The following is a 14,580-nucleotide window of genomic DNA, read 5'->3' as shown; positions in this document are numbered from 1 at the left end:
GTTTACCACAAACAAACTCTCAAGAAAAAGGAGGGAGTAAAGACAACAAAAGGTATTAAATTGATTAGGAACACAAGTAAGGAGCATATCACACAGGCTCTGGGGAACGGGTCTGGCACGGAACAGAATGGAGATATCACCCATTTTACCACACGGGAGAATGCCGCCGATGCCACTGGGAGTCCTCGTTCCATTCCCCAACCGTCCCACAGAGGCTGATTTTCAAGAACTGTTCTGAATTGGCCTCTGTGGGACAGTTGGGCAAAAGAACAGGGACTTCCGGCGGCATTGGTGGTGTTCTCGCGCCGTTCCCGTGCGGCAAAATAGGTGATATCCCCGTTCTGTTCTGTTCCCGCCCCCTTCCGCTCTGCACCGGACCCATTCCCCAGGGACTGTGCAATAAACTCCTAAGACTGACAGAGTATAGTGGCCAATGGAAGATGAAGCCAAAGATAATAATGGATGGAGACAAATAATTCTGTTTTGTTGTTGTTGTTCCCTCCTCATCCCTGCTGTACAACTGTTGACCATTTAAAATCTCCCTCAATGGAAAATTGTTCACACAGCTTCCACAATATCATACTTCTCTGCTAAGAGCAGATGTGAGGCCAGTATCACAATTTCTGTTGTTGTGTTGTTAGCTGCTTTTGAGTTGATTTTAACTCATAGCAATGCCATGAATGACAACACTTCCAAGTTCCTCTGTCTTCAGCCGCTCTGCTCAGGTCCTGCAGGCTCAGGGCTGTGTTTCCTTGTTTGTTTTCCACTCTTTGTACTGCTCCCCACGTATTCTAGCATTATTGTCTTTTCTAATCAATCTTGCCTTCTCATGATGTGGCCAAAGTACGACAGTTTTTGGTAAAACAATAAAATCAGGTATGAATACATTCTGCACATGTTCTGTATAACCCCAAAAGCACCATATCCTGTCTGATCTTGGAAGAAAAGCAGGGTCAGCCCTAGTTGTACTTAGATAAGAGACTGTGAACAAACTTCCAGCTGCTGTAAACTATAATTCAGGGGAAGGAACTGGCAAAACCACCTCTGAGTATTCCTTGCCTTTTTCATAGCGTTGTTATACGTTGGCAGGAGATTTGAAGGCACATACACACACAATACATCAAAGACATGTGTTATTTTCACAAGTGCAATTTTCCCAGAGAATGGGTGGTTTAATTCACTTCACTCATTGAGCATATAATATATTTCTCTATATAGGGACATGCAATGTAATTTTATGAATTGCTTTATGGTTTTCGGTATGTGGACTCCTAGATATTCAGTAGCCTTCTACTATGTTGGTATATTTGAAGAACTGTAGAATTTTGTTTGTTCATTCTTTGACAGTGAGACATCCCCAATGGTAAGAAAGAGCTAGGTGATCTACAAACAGATGGAGTAGCATGGGTTTAGTATTCATTAAGATCTCTTTAGCTGAGCTTATTTGCCTCAGAATGTTTGATAGATATTCCAGGAGAAAAGCAAGCAAAAATGGGGATAGCTACCAATCCTGCCTTGTTTAATTGGTTTGTTTAACCGAGCTAATTCAAATTCTTAAATTCATTTTAATAACAGCATAATTAGTAGTATATATTAAATGTTATGAAATTTTGTATCTAAATCAACCAAATTATTTATTTAGTCATTTTTAAAAAATCCAATTTATCAAAAGCTTTGGTGGCATCCAGTAAAGCAGCTATTTTTAAAAAACAAATTTTGGTTTCCATTTAATTACCAGAACACAGCATATATATTTGCCTGAATATTGGGCCTGCTGTTTGGCTTTAATAAACCTAAATTGGCCCTTCAATATGTATTTTGGTGCCAAGCTACTGATGCCATTGTTGAGCTAAAATTCCAATTAAATTTTTGAGTTGAGTAAATGTATTTGGCAAGTATTTATTTATTTATTTATTTATTTGGTGCAATAAATATATTGTTATTTATTCTCGCTGTATTAAGTTTCTTGAAGCCAACTCCATCCTAGACCCCTTCCAATCTGGCTTCCGCCCATGGCACTCTACAGAGACAGCCCTCACCAAGATCTCAAACGATCTCTTGCGGGCCAAGGCAAACGGCCTCTACTCTATTCTCATTCTTCTCGATTTGTCTGCGGCCTTTGATCACTGTCTCCTGGTCGATTTACTTTCTGACCTTGGGTTCGCCGACTCTGCTCTCGACTGGTTTAAATCTTACTTGTCAGATAGATCTTTTGCAGTGGTCACGGGTGGTCAGACTTCATCCTCTGTTCCGCTATCAGGTGGAGTTCCCCAGGGCTCTGTCTTGGGTCCCCTTCTGTTCTCTCTATACACACTGTCTCTAGGTAAACTCATCAGTTCTTTTGGTTTCTCCTATCATTTGTATGCCGACGACACTCAGCTGTATCTCTCCACCCCTGACCTTTCGACGGGGCTTGAACAGCAAGTTTCTTCTTGTCTGACTGCCATCTCTCAGTGGATGCGGCTTCGGCGCTTGAAGCTCAACATGTCTAAGACTGAGCTTCTCGTCTTTCCACCTAAACCCACCCTTCATTATTCCTTTTCTGTTTCTGTTGACGACACTTCTATTCAACCGGTTCATCAAGCCCGCAGTCTTGGCTTCATTTTTGACTCTTCTCTGTCATTTATTCCCCAGATCCAGGCCACCGCAAAGACCTGTAGATTCTTTCTCCACAACATTGCCAAGATCCGTCCATTCCTCTCAATCTCTACTGCCAAGACTCTAGTCCATGCCCTAGTGGTTTCGCGACTAGATTATTGTAACCTCCTTCTAACAGGGCTTCCTCTTTCACACCTCCATCCTTTAATCTCTGTCCAGTATTCAGCTGCCCGTATTGTCACATCTGCTCGCCGCTTTGACCATGTTTCTCCTCTTTTCTCCTCCCTTCATTGGCTCCCCTTCCCCTTTCGCATCCGGTACAAGCTTTTGTTACTGACTTTCAAAGCCCTCCATGGGTTGGCCCCTCCTTACTTATCTGACCTTCTTTCTCCTTACATTCCTACTCGCACCCTCCGCTCTGGTAGTCAGGGTCTCATGTCACAATGTAGGACTACCACTGCCCCCTCCCGAATTCGTCCCTTCTCGCTTGCTGCCCCTTACTTCTGGAACCTTCTTCCCCCACATGCACACCTCATCACTTCTCTGCCCAGTTTCAAAACTGAATTAAAGACTATATTGTTTAGAGAAGCATTCCCAGAGGTGAGCCCCTCTCTGACCCAGGAAGCCTCCTTCTAACCATCCATCAAGAAGCCAAGCCCTTCCTCCAGTCCATCTGCCTTGGTCCAGGCCTCGGAGGTGGAAAAGATCTGCTGGACCTGATCCTATTCCCCACCCTTCTCCTTTTGTGTCGTGTCTTTTAGATTGTAAGCCTGAGGGCAGGGAACCGTCTGACTAAAAAATTGATGTACAGCGCTGTGTAAACTTACAGCGCTTTATAAATAAAGGTTAATAATAATAATAATAATAATAATAATAATAATAATAATGTTATGCATGAGTCTGGAACCTGTGGATTTTTACCTTGTTTGCATGGAAAGATAACCCAGGAAAAAGAAAAATCCTAAACAAGAACTATTTTTCAACTTTGCACACAGTGGTAGTAGTTGTTCTTCTTACTATCTGCTTTAAAGTCATTTCCAATTCATGGTGACCCTAAAGTGAATCTACCACGGGATTTCCTCCCACATTATCCATTCAGAGGTGGGTTGCTATTACTTTCCTCTGAGACCGAAAGAGTACTTACATAGTACACAGTACTTACATATAAAGAACAAGCTCAACCTACTTCCTCTGTCATAATTTTTGAAATTTTGAAAAATAAAGGAATCCAGAAGCATCTTTCTTTGAAGAATGTTTGATGCAGGTTTAACATCAGGAATAAACTCATCTAGAACATGGCCACATAGCCTGAAAAACCCACAAAAAACAATCCAGAAGCAGTTTTAACTGGGTGGAAGAGATTTCTAGCATATAATGCCTTACTTCACTACCCCTTTATACAACATTAATCCACTCCAGCCATTTACTGAAGAGTTGCTGATTGTAGATTAACTTTATGGCACCTTGGCACCTTTCTTCAGTAATCTTACCATTAGCACACTCTACAAACAGATTTCTTTTCCACAGTACCATGCCATAGTTCCTTCCCTATCCTGACCCTCCCTTCACAACTGACCTGGGTTTTGGAGGTTTCGATTTTTTTCGTGGTGGAATGATGTCCTGCTAACACTGGGTGATGGAATAAATCCTTTCTTGCAAGAGGCCAGACAGGAAAAGAAGATGGACACGCCACCTCCTGCCATTTATTTCCATTCTTTTTTTATTAAACTAAGTTTCAGATTTTTTTTTCTTGAACATATTAACATGACTGAGGATAGAGAGTAACATGACAAATATTCAAGTCTTAAGATGTAAGGCATTAGGGAGTCTGCCTCTTTGACAGCCGAAAGGAATTTTTGGGGTAGTTATCTGAGATGGGAGGAAAAGTGTTTATTTCAGTCCAGATTAACCTCTTCTCAAGTAGAGCTTGGAAAACTAGTTTGAAAAAGCTACAAGTTATCCTTGTAAGTTGATGCTAATAGGTACTATTTTAAAAAAAACAACTCTATACTTCTCCATTTGCAAAAACAGCTAACAGTTACTTTAACAACCCATCTGACTGCTACAAGCCACTGGCCTACATTACAACATACACTCTCCTTGGCCCGTTACAGATGGGCCTTAAAGTACGTGCTGAGCACGTACTAGGGTTAGGAAGCGGCGGCGCTTCCGTACCCCCCAACCCTAGTACGTGCTCAGCACGTACAAAATGGCGGCGGCCGTTACACATGGCCACCGCCATGACTACGTCACGACTGCACCGCCTCCAAATGAGGCGGCGCGGTTGTTACATAGTGGGGCCGCACGAGGGCGCTTAGTGCACCCTTTCTGCAGCCCCAGAAGGAGCTCTGTTTCGGAGCTCCTTCCAGGTTTGCGTCGCTGGGCACAGCCTTTAGATGGCTGCACCCAGCGACGCAGAGGAGAAAGGGGCCAAGCGGCCCCTTTCTCCTCCTCCCCGCCGCCGCGGGGTGTCCTTGGGGCTTGAAGCCCCAAGGACACCCCTTTCCAGGCCGCAGGGAAGCGGCCTTTTGCCCCTTCCTTGTGGCCCGGAAAGCGGCGGATCGTGGCCAGGAAAGCGGCGGAAAAAAATCCTGATGGAGTCAGAAGTGTAGTAAGTCATCTAGCATTTTCCCTATTCAGAATAACATATCCTGCCTAACAGATACTTTTTCTGTTCATAGATCCACTTAGAAGTAACTGGCAAATGTCAGGTCTAGTGCACAGTCACTTCATGGGTTCAGGGCTTTCCAGTCTCTTTACATTCCCTCCATGGAACAGTAAGAGTCATTTCATATTTCCATTCATCTCCGATCACTCCAAAGAGAGATCACAGACAGATGACAAAAAAAATGACAGGTTTATTGAGCTCTTTCGTCTCGCTCTTCCATATCTCATTAGCAACTATGCATCTTGGAGTCTCTAACTTGGGATGTGTATACAGCCAACATGTCACTGGAGTGGAAGGCCCATCTTGAAGGGCAATTATGCATTGATTGTGGCACACACAGCCATTCTTAGCATGAGGCTTCATGAACTAACACAACACATAACATTTTGTTTCAAATCCAGGAGATGCAAGAGATCTTTTATATTTGAGGGCATGAGCCCGTACAACACTCTTCTGAGAAACACTAGAAAACCAAACTGAAAAACACACCATCTCATTGCAAATAGCAAAGCCTGCTACTGTTGTCATTACCTGAAATAAAACACACATCTTCAAAAGATGTTGTTTATACATATTGATTGCTGTTGCTGTGTGCCTTCAAGTCGTTTCTGACTTATGGCAATCCTAAGGCAAACATATAATGGGGCTTTCTTACATAATATTGTGGCAGGGTGCATGTTTTAGTTATGTTTTGGTTGTTTGTATGTTTTTAATGTTAATTTTATATTGTTTTAATTAGATGATTCAAACTCTTTTTAAATTTTTACTGTAAAGTTTTAAAAAACGATTTTCTTTTGTGAGCCATCTTGGGTCTCTTTTGGGGGAGAAAGGTGGCATAAAAATGAATAAATAAATAAATAATAAATTTTCTTAGCAAAATTTGTTTAGAGGAGATTTGCTATTGCCACCCTCTGAGGCTGAGAGTGTGTGACTTGCCCAAAGTCACCCAGTGGGCGTCAGGGTCAAGCTGGGATTCGAACCCTGGCCTTCACAGTCCAACACTCAAACCACTGCACCACACTGGCTCTCTTACATAGTCATACTATCTTCTATTTGGTTTAATTGAGCCATGTAACCAAAAACTGAATATTATTAAATGTTTAGTTCCATACATTTGCTAAACTTACATACTTGATCATGATTATAAAAGTTCATATTTTATTTTATTGAGCAATGGTTTGTTTACATTAAGTTATGCAAAAAGGAATAGGTAGGGAAGACCTACTTATGGAACTCTGTGTTAATGGATACAAAAGAGCAGGATCTATAGTATGGAGCGTTGGGAGAGAGTGGCACGAAATAAGAAATCCTCCTTTCTGATCGCTAGAAGTCTAGTCTTCAGTGTCTTAAGCTCTCAATATGAATTGTTCAACCAGCCATGAAGAATGAAAGCTAGCTGTTATTTTGAAAGTTACTATAAACCATAATGATCATAGAATCATAGCATCATAGCATCGTAGGGTTGGAAGAGACCACAAGGGCCATCCAGTCCAACCCCCTGCCTTGCAGGAAATCTCAATCAAAGCATCGCATGGCTGCTGCCAAAGAAGGCCATACTGCATGATTTACATATAGTCATATGCAACTACCTTTAATCCCAGTTTGGGAGAAAGGAGGGATATAAATTCAATAAACAAACAAATAGATTTATATGAGAGAGGTTTTAAATTTATACAAGAGAAGTTTTGGAGGCTCAGTTTTGGGTATTTGGTCTTCTCAATAGCTTGAAGACAAGGATATTTATCTGGGAGTACCTTGTTTCAAACTAAAACATATAACATTTGAACAAGAAATGCAGCATGTGAACCAGAAATGTATTTATTGTAGAATTGTGAATAAAGATGTGACAGGTTTACAGGTTATGGAGAAGTACTGTATATACTCATGTATATGTCTAGAAATATTAGTCAAAAATTTGACCCCAAAAAACTGGGCCAACTTATTCATGGGTCAAAAAAAGGAACCACTTTCTTTCTCAGAGTAGAGTGGTGAAAGGCAAGAGCTTAGTCCATTCCAGGAGCACCTAAAAGAAGCATGGTTCCACTTCTGAACCTTTTGATTGCCTGGACTGGAAAAGCACAAATAGTTATCCCTGCTAGAATTTTGTAAATTCTTTGGCATCGTTTTCCTTAGCTTCATCCTATCATTATCTATCTATCTATACCTTGTTTTGTTCCTCTGAGTTTACCCTTGACTTATCCACGGGTCAGATCAAAATAGATAATTTTGGCCCCAAAACCTGAAGTCAACTTATACATTAAGTCAACTTATAGTCGAGTATATATGATAATTGTGTATTAAAGTATTTGTATCTAGCCCTACATAACACGCTTTCCATTCAGAACAACTGAAAATAATAAGAAATAATTCAAACAGCCTAAAAAACAGATTAAACTATTTTAGCAATTTAAAACAAAATCAAAATCCAAAACAAAATCAAATACAGCTTGTTTTTATTCTTTAAAATAGTCGGTGATTACTTATATGTCATTGCTGTATCATCATGTAGTGGTTTGAGTGTTGGATTATGACTCTGGAGACCAGGGTTCAAATCCCCACACATCCATAGAAACTTCCTGGGTGACTTTGGGCAAGTCACACTTTCTCAGCCTCAGAGGAAGGCAAGGGCAGCTCCCTCCCCAGAACAAATCTTGTCAAGAAAACCCTGTGATAAGATCACCATAAACTGGAAATGACTTGAAGGAACACAATAAAAAACCCCTTTTTTATAAGTAAATAAACAAGTATAGTAATTCAGTTTCTTACATTTGATGGCTTTATTGCACCGTTTAAGATGTATATAAATATTTGAAGAGACATTGTTGTGGTTAACCTTCATTCAAACTGATGGGATATTTTAGCATAAGGTTTGATGCAGGAGTCATACAGGCATACAAGACCTACAAAGCAGGTATTTTATGACATTGTCACCCGAAGGTTGAGCATGTATACCCAAGTTTCAGCCACCTTAACATATATTGTTATTTAAAACAAGTAAACTAACTAAAAATGGCTGGGACAAAAATTGTCCCAGAAAACCTATTATATTAGTTTGAATTAAATTTCTGCCAAATAAGAAATTCTAACCGCTGAAAGGAAACATTCTGCCTTGTGTAGACATATATTTTCTGGATCTTTACCCTCAATTATGCACTTACCCCTGTGGATCTGCGGCATATTTATACCTTCCAAAAGACTGGAATTTTCATCTGGTTTTAAAAAAAATCTCTGCCTTAATTATGATTAATCACAATATATTAGATAGCCTTATATATTCTGAAAATTTAATCTAGAGCAGACACATTAGGATTTTTACAGATAAACACAGTATGTAATTCTCAGCATTCTGAGATGTGGTCTTTCCCATGGCTGCTTGCAAAAATATGCTTCCCGGGTCCCCCCCATCCTTTTGCTGAACTAAGCCTGGTGCCACATTTTTTTGGTTCTGTTATTTCTTTCCATATACCCCCACTTCAACTCTAGGCAGCATATTATGCAAATTATAATTATGCATATTTTAATTTGCATTCTAATTATGCACATTCAGCACATTAACTGCTGTATTCCTTGCTTATCACTCTATTGCAGTCTTTGTGCCACTTTTTTGATTACAGCTCTTTGGAAAGAACTAACACAATATGCTGGACTGGGAACACAAGAGACCTAATTGAAAATTCCTGTTTGGTCATGGAATTTGCCATGTAATCTTGGGCCATCACTAACTTTCATCAAATCTACCTTTCAGAATAGTTGTGGAGATTATCAGCGAAATAAGAACAATGTAAAATGGCCATGTATGTTTCTGGTGTAGGTCATCATTCTCATCCATCCGTACCAGACAGAATATTTGTATTCCACAAAATGGCCTGGAATACCATCTTTCCAGATAGTTAGAACCACCAAATTCATCAGTTGCAAAAGACTAGGTTAGAGAGATGCTCCACAAGAACCATTTTATACTACCAGGCAAAACATCTACATGCATATCTTAAGGGATATACAGATTGCCCCTAAGGGGTGGCATGTAGCCACCCCTTTCCTGGTTGGATAGGGGCCACAGCAACCTCACGCTGCAGCCCCGAACTGGCTTCTGGAGAGTGCAAAAAGAAACCACAAAAAACAGCTCCGTTTTGCACCCTCCAAGGGGCACCATAGCCATGGCAGCGCAGCTTTATGACACTCCTTCGACACTGCATCATGTGGATGCAGCACGGGAGGTGCGTCATGATGGCGCACACCATGTGGACCAGCGCGCACCAAAGCAGCATCAATGGGGCAGAGTGTGAGGATGCTGCGTCCTGACTCTGCCCACAGGCCACTGCTTTCTGCTGGTTTGTTGCATAGGGCCTCAGTTAATAAAACATCTGATAAAGTAACTCCTTTTTATAACATCTTTTTATCCCTGCTCAGCCCCGTTTTTATCCTTTGTCTATCTGGAAGCTTCTTAGCAGCAGCATCACTGGGAGGGTAGTGAAGGAGGGGTAGAGAAAAACAAATTTTCAGTGTTGTGTTGCAACGCCATGTCCCAATAAACAGTGCAATAAGGCTTGAGATGGGAAAGGGTAGGATTTTGCTCTAACTGATCCTACAATACATAGCTGTGTGTGCCTGCATACCACAGGCAAGGTAAACAGTAACTGACTCCAGAAACCCATACTGAGCATGCATAAACAGCAAAACAGAAGGGAGTTGTAGGTAAGCCTGTCTTGCCCAGGGTGACCAGATGGCCGAACAAGGCACTGCAAAGGGTAGGGCTTTTAAGAAAAATGGAGGACATTACAAAATAAAAACCAAAAACACTCATAAGAATGTAAATTCATGCTTCTTGGTCATGCTCAAAATGGAGCACATTTTGGAATTCTTCCTAGAAAGAAGGCTGAAATGTAGGACATGTCCAGGAAAAGCAGGATGTCTAGTCACTTTGCTCTTACCAGATCCTCTTACCAGGTTAAATAAAGCACGGCTGTATGTGTTTGGCTACTAGTATGAAAATCATAAGAAAAGTGAAAGAAAAAATTATCCCAGGAAGAAGTTTTCAGGTGGACGCTAGAAAATTCAAATTTTTGCTATTTATGCAAGACTTACCTGATCTGGTGGTTTCATTTCACATGTTCATATTGTTATTTTGAATAAAACATTTGCTAAAAATGTTCTTTTTTATGTTTCAGGAATCTGTCCCATATTTCTGCCTCTGGTACCAAATTTTCTGATAAAGAAGTTATGTTTAGGAACACACCTGCTTGATTAACTGAGATAGGTCTGTTTATTCCAAAAAAGAATAACACAGCACTAAATTTCCATATAGCTATACCCGCTAAATTCATAAAGATAGTTTCACAAAACTAGATGATAGTGATACAACAGATCACAAATTAATGACTACAATGACGGAGAAGATGATGCTGCACACTGTGAAATTATAATAATATAGACTGTGAAAATAATAATAATAAATAATAATAATAATAATAATAATAATAATGCCTGACAAATTGACCAGTTGCACAAGACTTGCTTGATAGCAGAGATGCCATAACAAGCCACAAAAATTCAGCAGGAACCACTTTCCAGGCAAAACATTTGTATTACAGGAAAAGGCAAATCGGAAAGCTTCTAGCTTCGGAATAAGGCTGCCGGATCTCACCTGGGACCTGGGGTTCAGCCGGGCTCTTCTCACACAGTGGTTTTGGTGGCAAAATCCTTCGGCTGCCTCCTGATTTAGGTTTGAATTTGGATGAGGTAAGTGGAGCAATAAGCTCCCTGTCAACTTTTCAAACAGCCACACTCACCAAATTCGTGACTCATAGAAGACTAGTTGCGAGAGATGGAAGAAGCCACACAAATTCGACAGAAACTACTTTTTTTGTAACCATTCTATATAAAACATCTCTATTCCAGAAAATATAGCCACATCCACTTAATTTCCTAGTTGCACAAGACTAGTGGGAGTAATGCAAGAAACCACAAAAATTTCACACTAACCATCCTCTTGTATCAGGTCCAGGCAAAACATCTTATTCTGGAAGGCGGCCTGGAGAAGAAAAGTGAGGATGTTAAAGTCACAGGCCAGTGAAACCTCAAAAGCTTGCATAATGCATTGTGCATTTTGGACGTCAAATAAAGGTGAAGGGGTGCTGAAAGATTCTTGGCTCAAACAAAAAAGGAATGACCTAGAGCCACGAAACCTATATGCTATTCCACATATTGATCTTGATGTTGTTCAATGTACTCAGCACATCATTTCTCAAGTTTCTTTAACACTTCAAAAGAAAAAAAATCTGCTCTGCTGCTGTTATCACATCAGAATCATTTGAAAATTTCCTTCCTTTCACACTCTCTTTAAAGTTTGGAAACAGGAAATAGTCAGATGGAGCAAGATCAGATGAGTAGTATGGATGAACGTGACCTCAAACCCTAAATTCTTCAAAACATTCATCATCTTGCCAGTTCTGAGAGCAGATGCATTGTCCTTCAAAAGAGAACACCTTTCCAAGCTGCCCTTCAATGTCTTCTTTAATTGACACAGCAAGTTAGAGTAGTATTCTGTATTGATTGTTTAGCCCTTCTGAAGACAGTCAGTCATCAAAATATCTTCCTTATTCCCCCCCCCAAAAAAAACAAAAAACTGTGGCCATGAACTTTCCTGCTGACTTTTGAGTTTTGAATTTCTTCAGCCATGGAGAACCCAAGTGCTACTACTGCAAGGACTGTTGTTTGGTCTCCAGATCATTATGATGCAACCATGTTTCACCAACAGTGGTTAAATTGCTCCAAAAAATGATCACTAGATCACTCAAAATGCTGCAATGTAAACTTGCAGGTATTTGTTGTTGCTAATTGCCCTCGAGTTGATTTTGACCCACGGCAACCCTGTCGATGAGACATCTCTAAGACTCCCTGTCTTCTGCTCAGTTCCTTCAAACTTATACCCATGACCACCCTAATAAAATTCATCCATCTAGCATGTGGTCTTCCTCTCTTTCTACTTCCTTCCACCTCTCCTATTATCTTTTTTTTTCCAGAGAGTCATGCCTTCTCATGATGTGTCCAAAGTACAACAGCCTGTTTTGTCATCTTGGCTTCCAGGGCTTGATCTGCTCTAGGACCCATTTGTTTGTCTTTTTAGCTGTCCAGCACCACATCTCAAATAAGTTGAATTTCTTCCTATCTTGTTTCTTAATTATCCAACTCTCACATCCATACATGGTAACAATGGCTTGTATGATTCTAACTTCTGTGCTTATTTGTATATCTTTGCATTTTAGCATCTTTTCTAGTTCTTTCATAGCCACCCTCCCCATTCTTAATCTTCTTCTAATTTTCTGGCTGCAATCCCCATTGCTATCCAAGTTTGATCCCAGGTGTGAGAACTCTTTTACTGTTTCTGTTTCTTCATTGTCTAGGTTGAATTTATGTAGATTCTTTGTGGTCATTATTTTTGTTTGTTTTTTATGTTCAACAGTAAGCCTGCCTTTGCACTTTCTTCTTTGATCTTCCTTAGTACAGTGGGCCCTTGTTATCCGCTGGGGTTTGGTTCCAGGACCCCCGTGGATAATAAAATCCGTGGATGCTCAAGTCCCATTCAATACAATGGCATAACAAAAAAAGGTGTCTCTTATATAAAATGGAAAACCAACGGTTGTTATTTGGAATTTATGTTTTTTTCTGAATATTTTCAGGCTGTGGATGCTTGAATTCATGGATAAAAAATCCACTGATAAGGAGGGCTGACTGTAGTTGTTCCAGGTCTGGGCAGTTTTCTGATAGTATTATGGTGTTGTCTGCGTATCTTAGATTGTTGATTCTCCTTCCTCCTATTTTCACTCCTCCTTCTTGTCTGAGCCTGCTTTTCTTACAATATGTTGTGCATATAACTTGAACAGGTAGCGTGATAATATGCAGTCTTGCCTGACCCCTTTGTCAATGTGTTTTCCCATGACCTGTTCTGACAGTAGCCTCTTGTCCTGAGTACAGATTCCTCCTCAGGATTATCAGATGTGTTGGCATTCCCATGTCTTTAAGAGTGCTCCATAGCCTTTCATGATCCATGCCTGTGGTGGCAAAGCTATGGCATGCGTATTGTCTCTGGCACACGAAGCCATTTCTGAGGGCACATGGAGAGACAGAAGGGCAGGGGAAGAGTATGAACAGGCATGCACTTGTTCTTCCTCTTCCCCCCACCCTCCCAGGTCTTCAGCTGCCTCCAGGGAAGTCCTTCCCCCAGAAGACAGAAGTCCCGTCCCTGGAAGTCCTGTTCCCCCCGAAGTCCCACCCCCTGATACTGGGTAACACATGGTGCGGGAACACCTTTGAATTTGGGCACTCGGTCTCTAAAAGGTTCACCATCACTGATATGCAGTCAGAGGCTGCTTTTCTTACAATATGTTCTGCTATAGTCTATAAAGCACATGCTGATTTTATTTTGATATTCATTTGTGTGCTCCATTAGCCTTCATATGTTTGCAGTGTGGTCCCTAGGGCTTCTTCCTTTCCTGAACCGTGCTTTGACTTCTGGGATTTCTCTCTCCATATATGGTTGGAATCTATGTTGGAGAATCTTGAGTGTGATTTTGCTTGCATGGGAGATTGGTGGTATGGTCCTATAGTTGCTGTAGTCCTTTGTGTCTCCTTTTATGTGTATGGGGATGTATATTGATTCTTTCCAATCTTTTGGCCATCGTTTTGTTCTGCTGGTATTCACTCAATCATTTCTAATCAGCATTCATACATTTTGGCACCCACTTGACTGACAGCTTCTGCATAACCAATTGCTCATGAATTATAAACCCTATTCTTGGGATATCTCCAGTGATTCAGCAATTGTTTTATCTGAGTTTTACCAATCTGCCAATATCAGGTAATGAGCATGCTCAACAATTTCAGGAGCTGACACTATCAAAGATCTCCTAGACCTTGCTGCATCTTTGGTCTCAAAATTTACACACTGAAAGTTAGCACACCACTTTTTCACAGTTAAATGTGATGGGCACCTGTGACTCAGTGTTTGCACCATACATTCATAGATGTTCTTTGCAGTTTTCTTTGATGGCCCATTTCTCCACTTGAAAATTCCACACTTTTCATTGGAATGATTCTATCTATGTAATTAGAGCTACAATCCCGCAAATTGGCAATTTACAATACAAAAGAATACTCATTTCAAGCTACAGGGACAAAATTACACCTAGATTTTGGGATTTATATCAGGACACAAAAATTTCAGCTCCCCTTCATATTGCTATTTTGTGGATTTCGGATTCTGTTTTATTTTGCTGTAGGCCAACATGGCTACCCTTGAATATGTTTTCCGGATT

This window comes from Sceloporus undulatus, chromosome 1 (genome assembly GCF_019175285.1).
Source record: "Sceloporus undulatus isolate JIND9_A2432 ecotype Alabama chromosome 1, SceUnd_v1.1, whole genome shotgun sequence".
Taxonomy (NCBI): Eukaryota; Metazoa; Chordata; class Lepidosauria; order Squamata; family Phrynosomatidae; genus Sceloporus; species Sceloporus undulatus.
The sequence above is the reverse complement of the archived record's forward strand: the minus strand, read 5'-3'. Positions refer to the sequence as shown.